Source organism: Odontesthes bonariensis, chromosome 17, assembly GCF_027942865.1.
Source record: "Odontesthes bonariensis isolate fOdoBon6 chromosome 17, fOdoBon6.hap1, whole genome shotgun sequence".
Taxonomy (NCBI): Eukaryota; Metazoa; Chordata; class Actinopteri; order Atheriniformes; family Atherinopsidae; genus Odontesthes; species Odontesthes bonariensis.
The window spans coordinates 8,464,077-8,486,499 of NC_134522.1; positions in this window are offsets into that span (position 1 = coordinate 8,464,077).

Below are 22,423 nucleotides of genomic sequence, written 5' to 3' on the forward strand. Positions count from 1 at the left end.
TTGTTTCTCTCTTTAAAAGGATGTGACGACATATTCCGTACTTATTACCGAAGGTCGCATTCGCACGGGATTAGTATTACCTATGGTAGATACTCCGGACCGTTTCACAGGAGGTAGAATTCTCGGCAAAGTTTACCGACATACTCCGATATCTTTACTGACATGGCGCGTTCGGACGGGACTAGATTTCCCGGTTATTATTACTTTATCCCAGGTCCCCCCATTAAACTAGTCCCGTCCGAATAGGGCTTTAAACTCATGCTAGTATGTTATTGTTTCACTGATATCAGATAAATTATTATTCTTAACATCAGTTTTGGTCTTGGCCCACAATGTCACAATCACTGCATCCCTTTATGTCCCTTTTTTCTTTTCGGTCGACACATTGGCAGAAAAGTGGCTCCACATGAGTGTGATGCCCAAACAGTAATGGTGATGTGTTTTTAAAGTATTTTCAGCACTAGGAAAACATTGCACTGCAGCACTAAACAAAAGAAAATCCGCCGACCACTAGAATATGCAAATACAAGTATGAAAGACAGGGGGAAAAAATACTATGGATCAACACTTAGTGTAATTTCTGAACCCCACATGCTGTTAGCTTTTTGGTAGACTGCACATCACATGTATGAAAACATTTATGGGGGTTAAGAGTGGAGAGATTGATACCTTTGTGAAGAATAACAGGCCATGAGAAGGATCTAACATGCTCTCATCACAGAGGTGTGCTTGCAGAGCCACACTGTACACACAGTGAAGGCGAGCATCCTCATAAGCGTACTTCTCTACTCGTTATTATTGCTCTGCAGGTTCACAGTGCAGAAATGCTTCCACGCAATCATAGTTTTTCACTCAAGGGTACTATTTCACCGTCTTGTATCACGTTTACAAGCTTTATTTTTTGCACACGATGTGTTATCATGTCTTGAAAAGAACCCAACCGATGCCTGTGTTATGAAATGAGTTGCAGGAATCTCTCATTGGTGTGAATGGGGGGAAAACTGGAAAAGTAGATAGTGAAGTACCTAAGCAACACCTAAATGTGAGAGGTATCACTATTCTTGCACACAGGTGCTGAAGACTGGCAGATACTCCTCTACTACAGCTTCGTCCCTAACTACCTGTTCTATTAAGACAGGAAGAAGTGAAGGACAGTGCAATATGCCACTACATTTTTTCATCCGTTGATGTTCAGTGTGCAGTGAAACAAAAATGGAATAAATGTGTTTATATCATATGTAATCTCATTCAGGTCAGTGTCTCCCTCCTTCTCCCACCCACACTGGTTTCCCTGAGCATAGATCCCATTTTCAGCAGTGACAGCTCGAGTGTACCCAAGCCCCCACAAGCAGCAAACGCACTGACAGCTGGATGCAGTTCTTCTGGCCTCCACCTTCAGATCTGACCTCTTAATTTCAGGAACAGTCCTGTTTGTTGAGCCTGCTACATTAAACACAGCAGCAACATGTTTTCTTGGTCATTGCTCTGCTGTGGCCACTAAATGTTATGCTCTTTCACTCACAGGCACCTTGATATGTATACTGGAACATTCCTTTTCTTGATTTTAAGATAAAAATCCATTGATCATGCAGCTTATTTGTATGCCTCAGTGGTCAGAAGATGCTTTATGTTGGCGTTCTGTAGAGGGCAGGAAATAAGGTTAATCCACATGCACACAATTTCAGGAGGAACAGTTAGTGTTCACAGTTTTTACTTTGGTTTTGGACTTTGTGCATGCAAAGATGTATAGTGTTGATCCTGCACACTGTTATCCAAACAGATATACACACACCTGGTTGGCCTTGAAAAAAAAACTAGGCTGTATTTTACAAGAAACATGAGCAAGAAAGAAATTGTTCAGAATTGTGTTCATGGAATAATGACAAAAAAATTGAAAATGATGAAAAGATGATAGTTGAGCTGAGGAACACCAAGATGGTGTTTCTTAAGTTACTGGTCGGGAATGTAGATCTGCCATCAGAGATGGTTTATTGATGATTCAAACAAATTTGAGGTCTTAATTGTGACAAAATTAAATTAAATTTTAACATATTCTGGCTTTTGACATTCTTATATTTCTATATTGGCCCATTTTGCAAACTCTTTATGTCTTTTTCAATGAATTCACAATGAATGTGAAAAAGAAAGGACTACCCCTGTCAATTCTAAGGTTTTATATATCAGGACATGATAAGGAAAAGTCATCAGTTCCTTAGCCGGTCTTAAGATTTGGGACAAACTCAAACTGAATGGACGATTTTTTAGAACTCTCCTCAAAGGATACAAAGAGACACAGTTAAAGCTTTTCTTAAGCACTTGGGTTAAATATAAATAAAGTGTGTTCGTTCAGGATGCTATCCAGTGCTGGACAAACGTCATCCTAATGGTAATTTAGGCTTGTAAGTGAATCACATGGTTAAGATTCATTCCTTACTCGTCTACTGGCTGAGTTCCCAACTTAATACAGTGAAGAAGCAATGCTGTAAAGACTGGACAAAAATTCCTCCACAACCATGTGAGAGACTGATAATGTCATACAGAAAACAATTACTTCAAGTTATTGCTGCTATAGGTGGTTCTACGAGCTGATTTTTGGCTTTTTCTTTTTAAGAAATCATGAAACTGTTAAAAACATGTGTTTTTGTTTTTCTGAGGTTGAATTTATCTCATTTCAAGACCTGAAATAGATCAGAGGATTTTATTTCTATTATGTCCTGATTAATAAAACCTGAGAATTGAAAAAGGAGATACTTTCTATTTCACATAACTGTATGATATAACAATTTTCTATCACATTACCAAACTGCCGAGGTAACAGCTGATAATTGCTGAGAGGGGGTTTTATCTGATCTCCCTTTTTTTAGGTGCAGAGTGTGATACTGTTTTCTTTCAAGTTCATTATACAGACATTATCTATTCTAAAGAGGTAATTTGGGTCTTAATTCTAACTGTTCTGACTGTAAATCAGCAACAGGATAGTGGATCCACAATTTGTGTCCGTGTCATTGGCATAGCCAATCAGAATGCCATAATTGGCTAACGTGTTTCTAATGCCTCTAATGAACTCTGCTCATTTGCATGCCTTTCTGAGCCTGATTTGCCGAGCAATTATCATTCATAAACCGCCAAGAAAATGAATGCACAGTAACTAATCTGTACCTATGATGTGCAAAATTATTGCATCAGCTCAGAAACTAAAGCCCAAACAGAAACAATGGCAGATCAAACACGTATAAACATGACTGATGGAGTTTCATTTTTGCTTTGCGTATCAAGGACAAACACAAGCAGGGCTGGAGAAGGCTTCTGCACCTGCCATGATGAGAGTCTCGCTTCATTGTGCAGGACTGTCACTCAGCTTACTGAGCTCAGACCTGAGGTCGCAACACCAGGATAAAGCATAAATACAGAAACATAATGAGTCTTTGTGTTGAGTTTCAAATGTCATGACGTCTGCAGAGAGCCACCTTTAACCCTGCCAACCACTTTGGTCACATGATCTCATTCAGTATTATGGCTTTGTCCTCATGACTTTAAATTAGGCTTACATTAACGCAAAAAAATAATACAAAATTGATGGTTTTTGGCTGCTGGAATCACAAACAGCTGAGCTCATGCAACATTTTAGGCCAAACTGAAAATAAAGACAGAAAATGTAGAAAGTGCACCATTAAATTATACAACGCGTCACAGAGATGATTCGGCTGCATTTATTCAAGAAAAAGACATTTGCAATGACAAGGAGACTCGCAAGACTACACTTTGAACAAAAATCTCTTCATTTCTATCAACAGATTTAATATTTCACTGACAATTTGTGCTGCATTCTTTTAAAAGATTCTCGGCCCAAATGATTAATATTTACCCTCAGAAACAGCCTGATTACACATAGCAGTCTTTTTTTGGATGAGTAAGCTGTCAGTAACTTTCTTTGGAAATATGTTTTTTAAATGCTGCCTAATTTTTCATTTTCTAACTGATTATATCCAGTTTTTTCTGTTTGCTATGATACCACATGAATTAAAGTCATTTAAGACAAACGTTGATGGAGTCCCCCTTGAATTCCCTCCCCATTCAATGTATTTTTTTCTTACTTGTCAGTTACCCGTTTGTGGTTGGGAATGGTTTTCTGTTTCTCGCTCCTGGCATTCACTCAGCACACCTGAGGTCATTTAATCATGAGTGCCAGCAGTATCTAACTCTATACCTATACCATTGTGAAACTAAAGTCACCTTTACTGTTTCCCTCGTAATTTGGACGAGTTGCAGTGTTTTTTTTTTAACTTTAACAACGTGTACATGCACAGCAATATTCTTATTACTGACTTTAAAGAAGACAGTATCCAGTTATATTGTTTACATGAATTGCAGGTTAGATATTCTACTCATACATGCATTCTAGTTTACATATCACACAGCATAATCATATTAATGACTCACACCTATATCATGCCCCCCAATACAACTGCATTGTTTTCACCAATCCAAGGTGTTATCAACCGTATATCTATATCCCTCAAAGCATCAGCCTCCCCAGGTTTTTCCCTCGCCCCAAAAGTATGGAAAATAAGCAAAAATCAGAGGAACACTAAGCGCCTGTTCCTTCACTGCTGCTGCGACTTTGTGTTTAAATTCAGTCTTGGCAACTGCTGTGGAAGATGTTCTTTGAAACAACTTTGGAACATATTTAACGCTGGAACTTGGAAAAGTCACTGGACTGAAGCCAAAAATATAACTTGAGAAAACCATACATCGAAACTAGGAGGGCATCCATGAATAACAGGACCCAGGAGGAATGAGAATATGTGTTGAGGGAAGTAACTGACAGGTGTGGTTATCATTAACTGAGACCTGATGTGTGGCCAGAGCAGGATGCCACGGCCCATTATGATAGTGGACCCAAACACAGGAAAACCAGGGAGCACTTTATCTCGCCCAAGGAAAACCAAAAATGCTTCAAAAGCACAGAAATTTAAGAGCAAAGTGGGAGCAGGTTGGACATGAAACAAGTGAGAGCAACGATGATTCAGCCCTGAACAAAATAAACAAAGCAGTATTTATACTGAGGGAGTTAATGACTTACAAAAGACAGGTGGTTGTAATTTGCTAAATGTGCCCTGATATACAAGGTGAGCAGACAGCACGCCTGACAAGAACAAGAACCAAACCAAGTTAACACAAAATCCTGAAATCTAAATGACAATTTAACCCTACAGAATCAAAACCCTACATGCCACAACAAAGGAGGCAAAAGTATCTGAAATGAACAAAGAAAGAGGCTGATTGAAATCAAACTTAAGGCTGTTAGAATACAGAACACTGAAATAAGACTAACTACAAACAGAACATGAGCTCACGTCTCAAAATATCTGCTTAAAACTTCATGAATGTGACTGTTTGGTAAGTAGATTTCAGCTGACGCCTTTGGAATGAGGTAGAAAAAACGAGATCCTAAATGTGCGGCTGACAAATATGCTGTTACGATGTGATGAATCATGTAGATGTAAATTATACAAGTTATTTGCCAGCAAAGAGAAGGTACTGGTATGCTGTTGGGTTATAGTATAGAAGTGGATGATGGGAACTGCTGGCTGCAGGGCAGAAGTTAGTGTATTTGCATCCCCAGACACAAAATGTGGCCAGGTGTCGTCAATATAGAAGATAGGTTGAAAGCAGCCCAAAGCAATAATCCTGTTTTTATTACAGATAATTGAGAACAAAACTGAAAGCTTTTAGGTCACGTCAATATAGGCTGAGCTGCTGCAAGTACAACACTGTGAAAAGTGTCGATCCGGCCCTCATTTCTTTATATTTTCTTCCAAGCAGTCAGATTTTCTTCAACACGGTCAGGACTTGATACGGTACGTGCTTTGTCGACCCCCGAGCAATCCAAGAGTTTCTTGTGATCTTTTGAAGTGGTCTCAAGCAAAAGTTCTCAAGACTTTCTGAAGGTCTTTCAAAGTTTTTCTTTGGACATTGGCTGCTTTTTCAGTCCAGTCCTTGGACCTGATTATTTTTCAGAGGATTGTGTTTTTATTTGTTTGTTAAGCCACTTAACACTGACCCATAAATCCTCCAAGCATAAAAAAAAATGCATCTAAATCAAGAGATGAACTAGTGTTGTGCTACATATAATAGACATAAAAAGGTATTTTTGTACCAACACGATGATTCCCTAAGAGTTTTTAACTGAAGACTTGGCATATCTCAGCATGGTGTGCAGTGTGTTCATAAAACATTTGAGGAAACTGGACAAGTGGAGGACAAGAGAAGAAGTGTCAGGCCTAAAGAACTATCTACAGCAGATGAACAGGATCTGAAAGTGATGTCCTGGACCTCCAGTTGTTCCATCTGCTGTTGGCCCAAGCCTCATTAGAAATGGGCTCCATGGAAGGGTGGCTGTCAAGAAGCCGTTCTTAAGGAAGGGAAACAGGGAGAAAAGGCTGAGCTGTGCCAAATGACACAAGAAGTGGGCTGAAAATCAGTGACAACAGGTCTGATGGAGGGATGAATCCTCCCCAGAGCCCGGAGCTCAACATTACTGAAGCAGTGTGGGATCATGTTGGCAGAGAACGGAACAAAAAGCAGCCGACATCCAAAGAAGAGCTTTGGGATGTCCTTCAAGAAGCCTGGAGAACTATTCCTGAAGACTCCTTAAAGAAAGGACAGGAAGCCCGTCTAAGAGGGTTCTTATATTTTATCAACATTTGTTTGCACGTGTTTCAATAAATTACTGAACATTTTTCCGTTTTTCCTGGCAATACATAAAGAAAACAGTACAGATTAATTCAGAAAAAAGTTTCACCCATCACAACAATATATATTTTCAATTAAACAGCATATCACACATCCTGAAATTTGTTCACAGTTGTTATATTTCACTTGAGGATTAATTCATTAGCACACAGTTAACCCAGTTTCCACTGCTGTTATTAGAAGACATGGTACCGTCTCCAGCTGACACACTTAAGACAAATTATTCACAGGTCTGCAAGCTGTGTCCCCATTTCACAAATAGCACGTATGTTGAGTTTTAGCACACATTTTACTCATTTGCAGCAGAAATGGCTTGGCGTTTTAAAGTCACTTTTGGAGTGTGCTGCACCAAATATGTCCGCCGATCATAATGTGCTGCAGGTAGGTGGAGAGCAGTAATCCTTGAATAAATTCACCAGAGGGATCAAGCAAGAGGGAGAGGACACAGACGCAAAGAGGAGCACAAAAATTCAAAGGATTACCATTCATTAGAGTCTTCAGCTCATCAGTAAGCTTCATACCGACTGCATTTTAAACAGATTCTCGCCAAAAGCTGCAGTTGCTCCTGGTTGTAATGGGAGGGATCTACTTTTAATATTCTCAATAGTTTCGGATTAGTCTCAGCGAACAATGCAGATGCCTTACTCCAATTATCTTCTCATTACACACAGCTTCTGCGACCTCTGCTGATGATCCAGATTAATCAGCTCCACACAGGCGGTTGGTCTTGTACCATAATAATGCTGACCTTCCTTACCTTTCGGCTGCTCAGCGAGCTGAGGCATAAGATGAAAGGAATCTGAAAGTGGAGGTTTCATATTTACTTTTGTTGACAGCGTGTATATTGATGTTAGAGTTCTGTTATTAAAAATGCTTGTTCTGCACACAAAGGGTCACATCTTGCTGTATTTCGGGAGGACCCGCGCCACAGATGGGTCACTCTTCGCTGGATATGCAGCCACAGCCTGAAAAACGCTGCTATTTGAATTAACTTCTGGGCTTTTTAAGAGCTTTAATCATTCTGAGCTTCCAGCTTTAAAAATTCATAACATACCCTTGAAGAGGCTAAGTTAATTACTTCTTAAACAATCTGCTCGGAAGTCTAACTTTCATTCATTATTTCATCATATTTATTCTGCAAAGTGGACTTGAAAGAATAAAGCAGGTGCACAACTTTTAACATTTACTCTGAGTGATAAGTTCCTTTGTTCCTTTCTGTGATTCAGTCTGAAAAAAGACTTTAGATGGTATACTTAAATGTAATAGATTAATGGACTTTAGTTATCAATTCAATAAGATATGAGGTGATGAAGAGCACGTCATTACTGCAACCTCATATCAGTAAATGTTTCATGTTTAATTTGTTCAATTTAGAGTAGTGATAAAGTTGAAAAAAAGAAGAAGAATAGTTATTTCAAACAGATGATTGCCATCATGATTTGGTAGCACCTCTCTGAGCTTGGGGGCGTCTTCGATGGACTATCACACTGTGGAAACGTGTATTGTGGTCAGACCAATAAGTATTCCACACCTTTGTTCAAGAAATGAATGCCATGTGCTTCTGATCAAAGAACAAAAGGAGCAATCAGACTGATATTAGCAACAAGACCGAAAGCCGGCTCTGTATCAGTGCCCATGGCAAAGCTCATTTACACTTCTTTTATGGCAAGGATAATGCAGAAAGTTCAACATATCGCAACATATCTTCAAGATCTATAATTATTTTAACATGAAAATGCAAAGGTTTGGCTGTGGAAGAAGAGGGTACGGGTACGGCCTGACTGCAGCCCTGACCTGTCCCCAAAAGAGAATACATATAGACAAGAGGAAGAAACAAAATGCGCAATGACAGCTGTGTACTGGTGCATACCTTAAGCCTTGTTTTCACTGAAAATTGGACAAAAATAACTACCAGAACTCTTCATTGCTTGTTATCATCAATGCCAAATGCTTTCTGAGTGCTGAAAAGGAATGGCAGCATTAGCAGATGGTAAAAGCTTTAATTAAGTGGTTCAACTTAGTTTGTTATACCCGTCTGTCTTAGTTTTTGTTAAATAAAGAATATTGGTTTTGTGTTTACCTAATTGTAGGACCTTGTAAGGCAGAGGTCTTCAACAGGGGGTCCACGACCCCCAGGGGGTCCGCGGAGGTACTGCAGGGGGGTCGCGAAATATTTGGTTGTTTAGACGATTTAAAAAAATATATATATATATTTTTTTTTTTTTAAATGAAATTTTTTTTTTTTTAAACAGTTTTTTCTCACAAATTGTGTGCAAACGTGTGCCGTCCACACGGGGCCGGCCCAAGCATTTATGGGGCCTTAAGCAGAATTTCATTTGGGGCTGCCCTACCATCACCTCAGCTCCAGATGCCTCATTATTCCATAGGCTACACTGTTATGTGTGTAACGGACCCACAATCATTAGCATTATTTGTAATCATCTTACATTATACAGGTGTCAGCAAACTCATAAATATGGTTTAATTAACTTCTACATAAAGAGTGATGTATAAGTATGGCTCATTAATTTAACTATTTGAAAGTAACATCAGCAGGCTGGAGACTGCATTTATAGTAAACACGTTAAATAGTTTAATTTCTTTCAGATGTGCAATGGTGTGCAAAATGTTCAAAATCCAAATACAAAATAGAATCAAATGACATTCACATTATCTTACAGAAAAATAAAGTTGTAATCAAAATTAAATTCAAAATTGTTCTTGGGGCCCCCTGGTGGCGTGGGGGCCCTAAGCGACCGCATAGTTGGCATATGCATCCACAGATGGTTTGAGGATTCATTGTCCCATCTACATGCATGTTTAAAGTTAAAATCTGTGGATTATTTGAATAGCTCATTGTCGTATGCAAGATGTTTGTTTATAAATGGCAGTGGCACGGCCACCTTGTACCTTGCACATGTTTAAAATAAAAACATGAATATATTAACCTGTGTATCATTTGAATAGCTTTGTATTGAATGTACAATAACAGAGTAGCTATGTTTATACACGGCACTAGGCCCCGTTAAATAGAAAACACAATTGTATGCCATATAAAAAGTAGGGGGGTCCCTGCTCCAACTCTCCATCAGTTTGGGGGTCCCTGGCCTGAAAAACATTGAAGACCCCTGTTGTAAGGTACAGATGCCATGTAAAATCTTAAAATTAAAGAGGTCGTACTTCCTTCTCACATGACTGTTCTCCACACATCATTGTATAAAACTGAACTTGTGGCTACAGGGCAGAGCTAAACGAGTGAAAGTCCATTATCCCAGTGCACTTTGACCCATCCCAGTTAAAATTGTCTTCCCGCCAAATCATCAGTTCTCCTGTGTGTTTGTGTCATTTAAAAACGTCTCCTGTGGAGAATCTTCTGCACTAGTCAACCAACGAGGCAGACACCGTGACACGTGGTCAGTACGGTCACTTCCATGTGGAGAAAAGGCCGGCGACCTTCACGCCTCCTGGGGAAAGCCTATACCTGGAGAAATCACAAAAGCAATAAAGCTGGTGTGCATGTGTACGTGACAGCGTGCAGGGTGTCGGAGCCGGGTCTCCGCTAAAATCTGGCTGTCAGAAAATCAATTCTGGACTGTCACTCAAGCGAAGACCCATCTGTGGCCCGGGTCCTCCTGAAATATAGCGAGATGTGACCATTTTTTTTACCTTGTGTGTGCAGAACATACATTTTTAATAACAGAATTCTAATATCAATATACATGCTGGCAACAAAAATAAATATGAAATATGTCTTTTCAGGTTCCTTTCATCAATTGTAAGTGGAAATAGATTGGAGTCCCCATTTCTGTATTCTGATTGAACAAAACCTTGCCGGTTTCATTTAGAAAGCTCACAGAAAGTGTTTTTTCAGCTGGTTATATCCACGTTTTGGAGCCTCATAAATCACCAGCCATCTTTTCTCGGCGAGAAGTCCTCGCATTGCATGTTTGAAGGCTCCACAATTAATTTCAAAGGGCTGACAGTTGCACAAAGTCAATGTGTTGGAATGAATAATTGCAGCTTTTAAACAAATTAATCTCACCTTATCAGCAACTTTAGGGTGATCAGGCATCCTTCATCAGTGTCATGAGAGGACAAGTTTAATTTCAGAAACATAAAACTTGACTGAAGCAGCTTTCCTGTGCAACATCCAAAACACGAGTCCACTAACTTTGCAGATAAAGGATTAATGTATGAAATTTAGGGAGCAGCGGACAACCACATTTGTCAGGGGATCTGTTCAGAGGTGATAACAGTGATCTCCCCTCTGAATCAAAAGCGATTTAGATGCAACCTAAATCACCTGGTACACACTGTTGGAATATCAGCAACCTTCTGAAGCAAGTCTTCCTCCTTCTGTGTGTTAGCGTAAGGCCTGAATAGTCTTTCAGAGGTAGGCCGCTGCTGCCAAAATGAGTTTAGTAACACTGGTGCACACAAACACAACTGCTGGGAGTAGGAGGAGTGTGTCAGCGAAACATAAAACAGCGCTTGATGTGGCCTGAGCAATAAAGCCTCTCCATAATGCCAGGATACCCACACTAATCCACATCCTATCACTCTAGAATAACTACCACAGGAAGCCACAATGAGGATTTGTGTCCCTTTAATAACCACGTAAAAACAAAATATTGAGTTTGGTTTGAAAACATGTCATGTTACCATTATTCACTCGATTTGTAAAGTCCTTCCGCCCAGTTGAGCTGTGTCTTCACAAGGCCTGCTCACAGCATCAAGCCTACTCACGGTGCCATTGTTATGTCTCAAATGTTTATGTAAGATTTTAAGAAGAAGCAATGTAGAGACTTTTCCTGGAAAAAAAGATTTTCACAGTCAGCATTAGAGGACTAAATCATACTTGTATAACCTCTGTTACACAATCAACTGTATTGCAAAATAGAATATGAGGTCCTTGGGTACAGTTGGATTGTCATATCATCAAGGCTTTGAGAAATGTTAGTGGGAAATACTAGGACTGGGCAACGATTAAAACTTTTAATCTAATTAATCACGCTATTTCCCTGATTAATCACAATTAATTGCATTTGTACACAAAATCCAAAAATGAATTCAAAAGTATTGTGTAGCTTTTAGCATTTAGTTTTATTTTAAATGTGCTGCCATATGAATGAAAGTGCCATAACATTTGTTGTGCAAACACACTTTTAACATCAGCATCTTTCTGTAGTTTTTATGTAGAAGCCTCGCTCCACTGTCTGTTTCCTTGAATGACTTGCTGCTATCAGTTGTGTGTTTAGCCTTTAAGTGATATTTTAGACTGGAACTACTACGCTGAGAAGACAATTCAACTTGGCAGTGTTTACAGGTGACTTTGGTTCTGTGGACTCCGCCGTCTGGAAGAACTTTAAAATGAAAATGGCCGAGTAAAAGTTCCGTACCCTTCTCCATGTTTGGTGGATCCACAAATTACTTTCTTTTCCGGTTCTGCAGCAGACAGCAACAGACTTTTACAATAATAAAAGCCTGTGAGCAACAGACTTTTACAATAATAAAATAAATTTTAAAAAATAAAACTTTTTAAAAATAAAAAAATAAAAACAACTGCGTTATTGCTCGATAAAATATTTATCGGCGTTAAATAATTAGGGAGTTGACGCGATAATAACGAGTTATCTCGCCCAGCCCTAGGAAATACTCATATGGACTAAGTCTGGACACATCGGGAGCGTAGCATGTGAGTAGTTAGTGCTTTGCTACTTCAGATGTTTGTATTCACACTACCTGCCTCTCTGCTGCGGATCTGCTGGTAACTTTTGTTGATGCCACAACGGTGACGGCAGTAAATCTGCCCCTTAGGGTTTGCCTCTGGTGCTGTTAATTAGTTTTTATTGGGATTTTCTTCAGGATGCCATAAGGTTTAGCTTGACAGAAATCAAACTTAAGTATTTAGTGGAGTTCAAAATAAGTGCAGGAGAAAAAATTAAATGAATCATGCAGAATGTTTGAAAAGACTGCAGAAGCCAATTTACTGCTGGTTGGACCATCATTTATGGGGAGGTCAACGTCAGGTGGAGGGTTGTCGTATTCCAAAGAGAAGATTCATGGCTGGATTCCCAGCTCGCCCACGTGCCAAAGTGTCCCTGTGAAACACACATCGATGTTCGATTGCAAAGGAAAACTTTGTAAATACGTTTTGATTAAGATGTGATTTTTAACTAAGTTAGACTACTTCTACAAAAAATAATTTTACACATTTACATCTATCCTCTATCAACATCTACAGCACCAATTTTTAAAAAGTGTGGTTATTTGGAAGAATAAATCTAGATCAATGTGTGTTTTAGTCCATTCCTCCACCTCTGTCATCCCTTTTTAGAGTTACTCCACACCTACAGTCTGTCAGTCATCACTCACATTGCAGGCCACTCCCCAGTTTTCACTTCTTATTTATTTGAATGTCCTTAAAAATTTCGTGCCAATCTTTCCAGCCAGGTTGTTTCTTGTGCCTCCTGTTTGTCATGATCTTCGCATAGTGTCAGACAGCCTCCTTTTTTACTCCTGGAGTGTTTTTGTATCTCTTTGTATCTAACTTTTTGGGTCCTCCACCGGTCACTATATCAATTTCATATTTGTTTTCCTCTGAATGGGGAAAAACTGGGGTCTGATGGATGTGACATAAACACGACTTATTGGAACCTCAAGTTAGTTCAGGAAGGCATGTAGTCGGGCTCATCACAAATCCCCTTCAGTGCTATTTTCTTCGATTTCAGTCTTTCCTACCCAATTAGGTTGCCTTACAACCCGAGTGGGATTCATTCATTCTGCCTTTTCTGTGCTCACCACATCACTCCTTCATCTGTGAATTTCACTTTCAGCTCACATCCTCAGCCTTCTCTAGCTTTAGTCATTTGTTTTGTCCCCTCATACTGTGTTTGTTCAGGCAACCGTGTTGTAATGAGGCCCTTATCTCAATTAATTTTCCAGTCAAAATTAAGTTAAGCAGAGGGTAAAGTCTCTGGCTGTGCCTGGGAGATTATGATCTCAGAGCAGTCTGTGTCATGCTTGCTCGCATCGTTCCAGGGCATCAGTCACCACCAGGTAAATCTGACGTTGTGTCTGGGCTGAAATCACATGGCATTAAGCGGCAGTGATGTCTGATGATGTATGTGGTACCAGACGAATATTTATTTCTGTATTATTATTAAGACGCATCCTATTAAAGGGTTTTGAAAACATTAAGTATGTCCAGTCAACACATTTTGGCTTTTGCATTTTTTTAAATAGTTGAAAATACAACACACATGCATGCTGTTAAACTAAAATGTTATAAATTCAAATACATTTGTAACAAAAGGAGTGCTTTGGTATGTTCAAGTGCGTCTTTGGCTGCCTGAGGACAATTATTTAACATGAGAAATCAGATGGTTTGGGACCATTTTATTTAAATTTCTCCCATTGGTAATGCATGACGCAACAAACTGTTTGCTGACGGCCATGAAACAATGTCAGTGTGGATTCTCAATCATCCAGGTCATGGTATTGCTATTTACTGCAGGTAAAACACAAACTACGAAGTATTTCATACACACACAATACAAAAACAAATTAAATGCATAAATTAAAATTTTTCCTAACCTGCCTGTGAGAAACCAAAATGAAACAGGCCACACAAAGCAAGAGTAGCTAATGTGTAAATTCAATTTAACAATTTTCATTGTTAGGAATGTCAAGTTCAACACAAACTGCAGTACCACGGAGCAGAAATGTGACTAAAAAGTAACGTACCTCCCATTATATGAAAAATATGCTATCAAATAGAGGCTGTTTTAGAGGCAGATTTAATTGAAAAGTGCCAATTTGAGTTTAACTTGGTTGTGTGTTTAAAAGCGTTACCCAGAATAAAGACGACAAAGATCATTTCTGCTCTGAGGAAGATTCTCAGACCTAAAACTCACTTCTGTAATACCTGTATCTGATCCAGACATTTCTCACGGTGCAATTCAAAAATGAACATATCCTGTGGGAGCAAGCATCTCTTTTCTTTGTGGGTATTATAATTATAACGTGGATATCCAAGATGAGTTTGATGAGTGCCAATGGTTTCCAAGTTCAAACATGACTTCCTTGACCTCCTAAAGTCTTGATCTCGTCTCTGTCTCGAAACATCCCACTCGGTCGTTTTGACTACAACACCATTGTTAGGAACATTATCTGGGTGTAACTCATTAATCAGACAATGTTCTGTAACATGTAAACAGAGATATCAATGGAAAATCCCATATGCAGCTCATGTAAACAACATCACAAGAGTATTGTCATGTATAGAGTAAGGTCAATAGTCACAGTATTGCTGTACACATCTTCAATGACTGGTGCAGTATAAAAAGTTTACCAGCAGAAGTGCGCATACAACAGTTGCTGATCTAACAGAAAAAAAGATTTACAAAAAGAAAGTCTTCTCTCTAAAAGCATTCTTCTATTTCTGACTTAACCGTGCCTTCAAATTGTAAGCCAGGAGGGTTAAAAAAGTACATCCAAAGGATAAAAGGTTTCACTCTCAAACTTTACTTCCTGCTGCATTCACTCTCAGACTGTTCTATAGTTTCCTCCTGGAAACGAAAATCACTGTGTATGCTGTCCTTCTGTAGATAATGAGCTGCTAGAAAAAGAGACTTGACACATTACATGTGCTTTCAAAGAGATAACCAGAAAAAGTAACAGCTCTGAGGATAAAAACATATCAAGCTGTACCTTTTAGCGTAGACTTCAGCCATTCGGGGCAGAGTTGTGTCATCACAGAGGTGCTTCTCAGCCGGAGCAGCACCTGACCGGCAATCCCAGATTGCCACCGCCTCCCTTCCACAAGCTTTTTAGTCATGTGACACGGTTCTCTGGCAATAATGACGATCAGAAAAGAAACTTCAATACCGATACACTGTTGTGATACTAGACTGTGACACTTAAACAGAGGCAGAGACTGAAAGGAAAGTTTATTAAGAACAGGTATTTCTGGGGTTTTTCCTCTGCAGGTAATCACAGTAACCAGGAAACATATGTCTCAGGGCTCGGCTCTCTAAGGCTACGTACCCACGACAACGCTCTGAAGCATAAACGCAGATGTCCGTTTTTTTCCTCCACAATTTATCTGCGTTCTCACGAGCGCTTGGGGGTGGATATCTGTCTATCCATGGGAACAGGGAAAACGTATAAAACTCATAAAACTCGCAGTTTGCCGATGTAGTATGCACGCCCCGGACGTAGGTGGCAGTGGCAACAATACCTTTGGTATTGTTATATGAGTTATATTGTTATATATTAATAAATATGAGAAATGCCTGTTTTGTGGCTACTTCCTCCGCGTCAGTTGGAAGAAAATGGCGAAGCGCGGCGGCAACAACAGTACGCCTTCAAACTTTGTTTGGACAGATGATGAGGTCCAGTTGCTCCTGAACACGACACTGAACTACAAAGCCAGGCAGGCAGTGGATAATGTGGATTGGGAGAGTGTCCAAAATAAATATAGTGAGATATGGGAGTCGTTCATGGAGAACTACCCACTTAACGTGTGCAAAAAACGCACTTCTGCGTTTTGAACTGTTCCTACGGCGACGAGAGGTTGGATCATTTTCAAGATCTCCACTCTGGAGGGCGTTTGCGTTTTCTCCGTTTTGAACTCCTAAAAACGCCGTCGCCGTGTGCAAGATAGGCACATCTGTCGAAATGTTCTGCGTTTATCTGTCGTTACCGTTGTCGTGGGCACGTAGCCTAAGAGAGAAAGGGAAGGTTAGTATCCAGCAGTGAGTATTTGGTGTCTCCAGAGTAAACATGCACCTTTTTTTTCAAGTGTAAGTACAGGAGTGACTGACGAGTAAGCTGAGCTGTGATTGTCTTTACCTGATTTCTCCGGGCGTGTGATTGTGGAGGTGGGAGGCTACAATAATCCAGATTGAGTATTGATCCAAAAGCAGACTGATCTGATAGAAGTGTCTTTTTTCCCTGAGACAAACAGAGATCCACTGAGCAGGAGACAGACATGTGGCCCGTACATTACCGTGAAGGTAAACTGACAGAGTGGCAAGGAGCGGAACGCAGACCAGGGTATTTGAACCAGAAAGGATGATGAGGCACAGGTGGAGTACTGTACTAGATTCAACTACCACACCTATGGAGCAACAACATGAGACAGAACAGAGAGCAAGACAGAAACCGATGGGAAAAGGGAAGCAGACACAGAAAGTCGGTGGGAAACTGCAGACTGTCACACATGCATCATGTAGAGTCGCCGTGTGTCAGTTAAAGTAACATTTAACATCTGGAAACGTCCACATTGGAGGGGGGAGGGTTTGGTGGAGCTTCACCTTGGTTTGTTAATAGGATTACGTAAGTTTGACATCTACCACAAGGTGCTTTACACTTTATACCTTAATTTGAAACTTAATTTTTGTTTGCATGTTGGAGACACAAACCAAACCTCCCACTGAAGTACTTTGAAAATTGTGTAGTGGACAAAAAACATAATTTTCTTTAATCAGCACAAATGTAAAGATTAATGTTACTTTAATCACATGATTTACGTTGTGAGACAGAGTTGGAAAATACTGAGGCCCCATTATGTTGAAACTTCTGACGATAAAAACCTCCCTGATTAAAGTGTCTATCAGCTTTAAGAACGAGGTGTCAGGGTTTGTTGGATGAGCACCCAGATATCTCACATGGGCTGTACTTTTAAGACCGTTGTCCCTCTGAATTTGTTCCAGGAAAAAAATAGAACACACAAACAAAAGAAAAAAAAACTCCTCGAGTGTCTTGAAAGATTTGCTGTCAGGAAAAAAAGCATCCCTCCCTCATGCTGTCATGACATCTGCAGGAGAAAAAAGACCAACGCCTGCTGTGCTCTCACCCTAACATGAGCATGTCTCGGTCATTGAACACACGTCGCTGCCCGGCTGCAGCGGCATTTTTCCAAAATGCATCACTGGAAATCTCTGAGGATGAATGTCAGCAGCAGATGCAGCCGTTCAGGCATAAAGCGGCCATGTGCTGCTCGGAGACCTGCCCTCCTGTCAAACAGCTGACGCCTTCATTTCTGGTCAAAATTTGCTCAATGTATATTTTTCAATGTTGAGTTTTATCAACAACCTCTGATTTTGAAGTCAGAGAGGCCAGTGTAATGATGATTTGTAACAACCCACAGAGAACAGGACAACAAAAACTAATACGAGAAGAAAGGGAAATATAATCAATAGAAGGCCTGACTGAACAGACACTCTCATCCTTTTGTTAAAGCGGCTTTGAGAAACAGTGCAGCATCCTAAATCCTCTGCTGAGGATTAAATAAGCAACATACACTTCAATATGTCTGAGTGCTCGTATCCTTTCTTATGAATGTTTTAAACCATCACAGATGCCAGATGTCTGTGAAAGTCATGATATGGTATAACTTTAACAGCTTTGCACGGAGCCTCATTTAGCATCATTGAGGCTAGCTTAATGGGGTAGACCATCCTCCTCTAAGGAGCGAGGACTGGACACTGTCAGCTAAATTAGCTCCTGCCTTCTGTCCAAAACTGCTAGAGAACTAAAGGAAACACATGCAACTTTTTACCCCTCTATAGTTTTATTTACGATGAAAAAGTAGAGACAGTAATAGGTATCAATTTGAATAATGCATAGCAATGCCTGCATCTTTTAGTGGCAATCAATTATCCAATGCTGTACTGATCCCATTCAGTGTTGTTCCATAATAGTGCTAACTAATGTCATGGAAAACATGACAACACCCTGAAAGATTTATTTTATTTGGGCTTCATGCATAAACAATGAAAAGAATACAACAAGCACAAAATAATATGATGGAAGAGTAATAGCCTGCTTTTCTTCCACCCCTTGCCATCTGTATTGAGAATTAATGGAGGTTATGCAGGTTTGGATGTCATCTCCGCCTCAGAGCTGAGCTGTGAATGCAAGCTAAAGGAGAAAAATAAGGAGGTTTTGTTGTCTGTCTGTGTGGCTGCATGATAAAAAAATGTTTTGCAATTACAGGAGATTGGGAGTAATAATAAAATAGATTGTATGGTATGTTTGCAGCAAAATCAGTACTGTGAAAAGGATACTAAACTTCCATCAATTCAAAAGTTTTGACATATCAGGATATAATAAAAAAGATCTAATTCTTACCAGGTCTTAAAATGAGATGAAAACAACATCAAATGACATATACACTGTGTCATTATTTATTAAACAAAGACGTCCTGGGAAGATTGACAGCTGTCTTTAATCTTTTCCACTTGTGAATAATATTTCTTTCTGTAGAATGATGGACTCCACATCCTTTGGAAATGGCCTTATAACCCTTCCCAGATTGATGGGCAGCAACAATTGCTTCTGTAAGATCGTTGCTGGTGTCTTTCCTCTTTGGCATTGTGTTAACACACACCTGAATGCTGCAGACCAGCAAACTGACAAAACTTACAAAAAGATGATGAATTAATCAAGTACATTTGATTAGCAGTTTATGGTTGCTACGTATGGTTGCTTTGCGAGGCGTAAGGTTACGAATGCGGACTTAAAAAAAAACAAGACTTGGTTTATTTTCCAAAACAGAACAAGGTTAACATGAGGCGCGGCTGAGCCGGATGACAATAACGAAATTATGAAAACAAAACACGATCATGGAAAAACAATCGGCTCGGCTCGGCTCGGCTCGAAGTGTAAATGGTGAAGGTGCAAGGCACAAGGATCTCACAATGACTGAGAGCAAACAGGGAAGAATGAGTGCAGCTGATGAGAACGAGTGCAGGTGACGTGCGTGAAACTAATGACCTGAACATGGGGAGTGAGAGAAAAGCAAATGGCAAAACTTAACTAAACATGGACTAGAAAAATAAAGACTAAACACTAAAGCATGCGAAACTAAAACATGATAAAGCACAAAACTAAAAAGTAAAACATGGTGCAAAAACCCCATTTTCATGACAACAGTAAAACAATTGTTTCTTTTATACTTAATGCACTCTCTCAGTGGTTCGTGACATTAAAGTCTAAAGTTCAAATCAGGAGGGCCAACAGTTGTCCTTTTTCACCCTGTACTTTCTGGACTTCATTTTGTCTTATTTGGCACATTCAGTGAAAAGGCCCAATGACTTCTGTTACTAAAGCTGATGTAGCATTGGTTTTTTTGTAGCATTAATGTAGCAGAGTTGCAGCTGAGAATTTTTAGAACGAGTCCAACAGGAACACGCTGTTTTTGTTTACCTCACTGGGAGGCAGAGGCTTCAGCTATTTGCTCTTGTGGAACCAGCTCCCAGTTTCGGTTCAGGAGGCAGACGCCCTCTCTGCTTTTAAGATTAGGCTCAAAACTTTCCTCTTTGATAAAGCTCGTAGTTAGTGCTGACTCAACTGACACTGAATCACGTCCTTGTTATGCTGCTATATGTCTCGGCTCGTGGAGGAGCTCCCATAATGCACTGAACATCTCTCGTCTTTCACTATCGAATGCATTTATACGTATTTCTGACGTTCCTGGAGTTTGACTTTTTCTATTTCCATCCCTCTTCCTGCAGAACTTTCTGACTCCAGAGCTGCCTGTGTCTAATCTGCCCAGTGTTTACAGTTACAATGTTGTTGTCTCACCGCTCATCTCTTCCCTCACGCCAACTGGTCGAGGCAGATGGCCGCCCTCCGTGAGTCTGGATATGCCCAAGGTTTATTCCTGTTGGGTTTCTCTCTGTGATAAAACAAGGTCTTGACTTCTTATTAGAGTTTCTCTGAGATGACATATGTTGCCTTTTGGAACAATATGAATAAACCGACTTGAGCTGAATTAATCACTGTCACTATCATTGTCTTGTGGGGCTGTTATTTACTCTACAGTTCGCTTGGGAAGAGGTGAAAATGGCTGTGAAAAGAGACAAGGTGACTTACTAGATTTGAAAATGGACAGCAATTGTATCTAAAGCACTGGTATGACACGTGATCAGATCAGATTTCCATATGTGACCAAAACTGATAATGTCAAATCCAGAGTGACAGCAGAGTTTAATGAATGAACTGATAGTATTTGGAGAGGCACTACATTGCCTCACTGCCTCAATTTTTGGTCAAATCTGTTCATTACTTTTGTTTATTATATCACCTCCACCTGAAAACAGGCCAACCAGATCACAGACACAACTGGGCCATATCTGGGATGCTTTTGGTACTATTGGCTCAGTTAAGGCACCGACAAACATTATGCGCGCCACATGGGGAAAAAATGTCATAAGTTGGTCTTAACATGGGTTACAAGACTTGTCTGTGGTGTATACGGCTCAAATATCCACTATCATTCAACAAAGTTTTAACCTCTTGGTCATGTTTGGACCAAACATTCTTTGCAATCTAAAAATGTGTAAGAAGTATTTATGTCCAGTATGTAGTGGCATCACAACACATGTTTGTGTATCACCACACAGGCTGTTGCCGGGTAACCATGTAGATGTTTGAAACTGTCTTATCGTGCCTTTTGTAACATTCAGAACTAAGGATGTACACCAAATTGCTGGAGAAAAATGAACAATTTGCAACAGGGAGGGAGGGACAAAGGGGTTAAAACCAGTGTGCTCGACCAGTTTGGAAGCAGAGGAAAGTACTCGCAGTGTCACAGAGGCTTAAAGGTTACATTAAAGGTACAAATTGTCAGAATCCAGAGGGACCCTATGGATTCATCTAAGTGTTGATGATGCTCAGGCCTTTCACACCTGACATAAACCTGCAACTGACCTCAAGTCTTACTGGTTTGGACAGTATTGACAGATTCTGAACTCAACAAAGAAGTTCTTTAAATGCGTGCTTTATCAGACGTGTTGGTGTTGATATTCACTTCACATCCTGTCAGCTATCAATACATTTGCAGGAAATAACTTGTCAAATTGAGCTCTTCTGTTACATTTATGGGAGTAAATAATCTGCTGGCTTGTTAAAATCAAAGTGAAAATGAAGTGAGATTAAAAAATAAAACTGAAATAATGATCTGTGAAAGGTTTTTTTTTAAGTTTTATCATTAAATTGATTTAAAGTGTATTAATCTACTCATTTGTAGGCTGGCTTTTATAAAATAAATGAACAATCCAAGTTCTCATTCAACTTTCTCATTATTTCTATATTGTTCGCAGCAGGAATGAAAAGATCAAATTAGAGCTTTGATATTGATAACGGCCATATAATGAATCTTATGTTGTTCACAATTTGTTGCATTTTTAATTTATCAACTTGTGTCTCAGAGTTTCTACTTCTGTTGTGTGACAATGGTTGTTTTTGAACTGTAAAAAACAGAATTAACTTTGCTCTATTTCCTCTCTCCAGTCACATATAATTTGCAATCATCCTGTCATTTCTTTTAGTCCAATGATTGGGCTAAAGACATATTACCTATAAATCCATTCTATATGTGCTGAAGTGTGCTTAAAATAAGTTTGATTTATGATCATTTCTGCTCCGATAGCTCAACTCCTGCTGTTTGTTCAGCTTCGCAGACTCTATTTTGAACTGCAATTTGTAGTTTCCCATTTCCGTATATTGAGTTATTTTATCTTATTCAGATATTTCTTTGTTTTTTACAGTTTATTTGTCAGTAATCTGCTCTATCTATCTCACAGAGCTACAGTAATTTGTAACGATGTGTCTAAAAATATCCATTTTTCATAAAATGTGTGCCTTGTTACAGTAA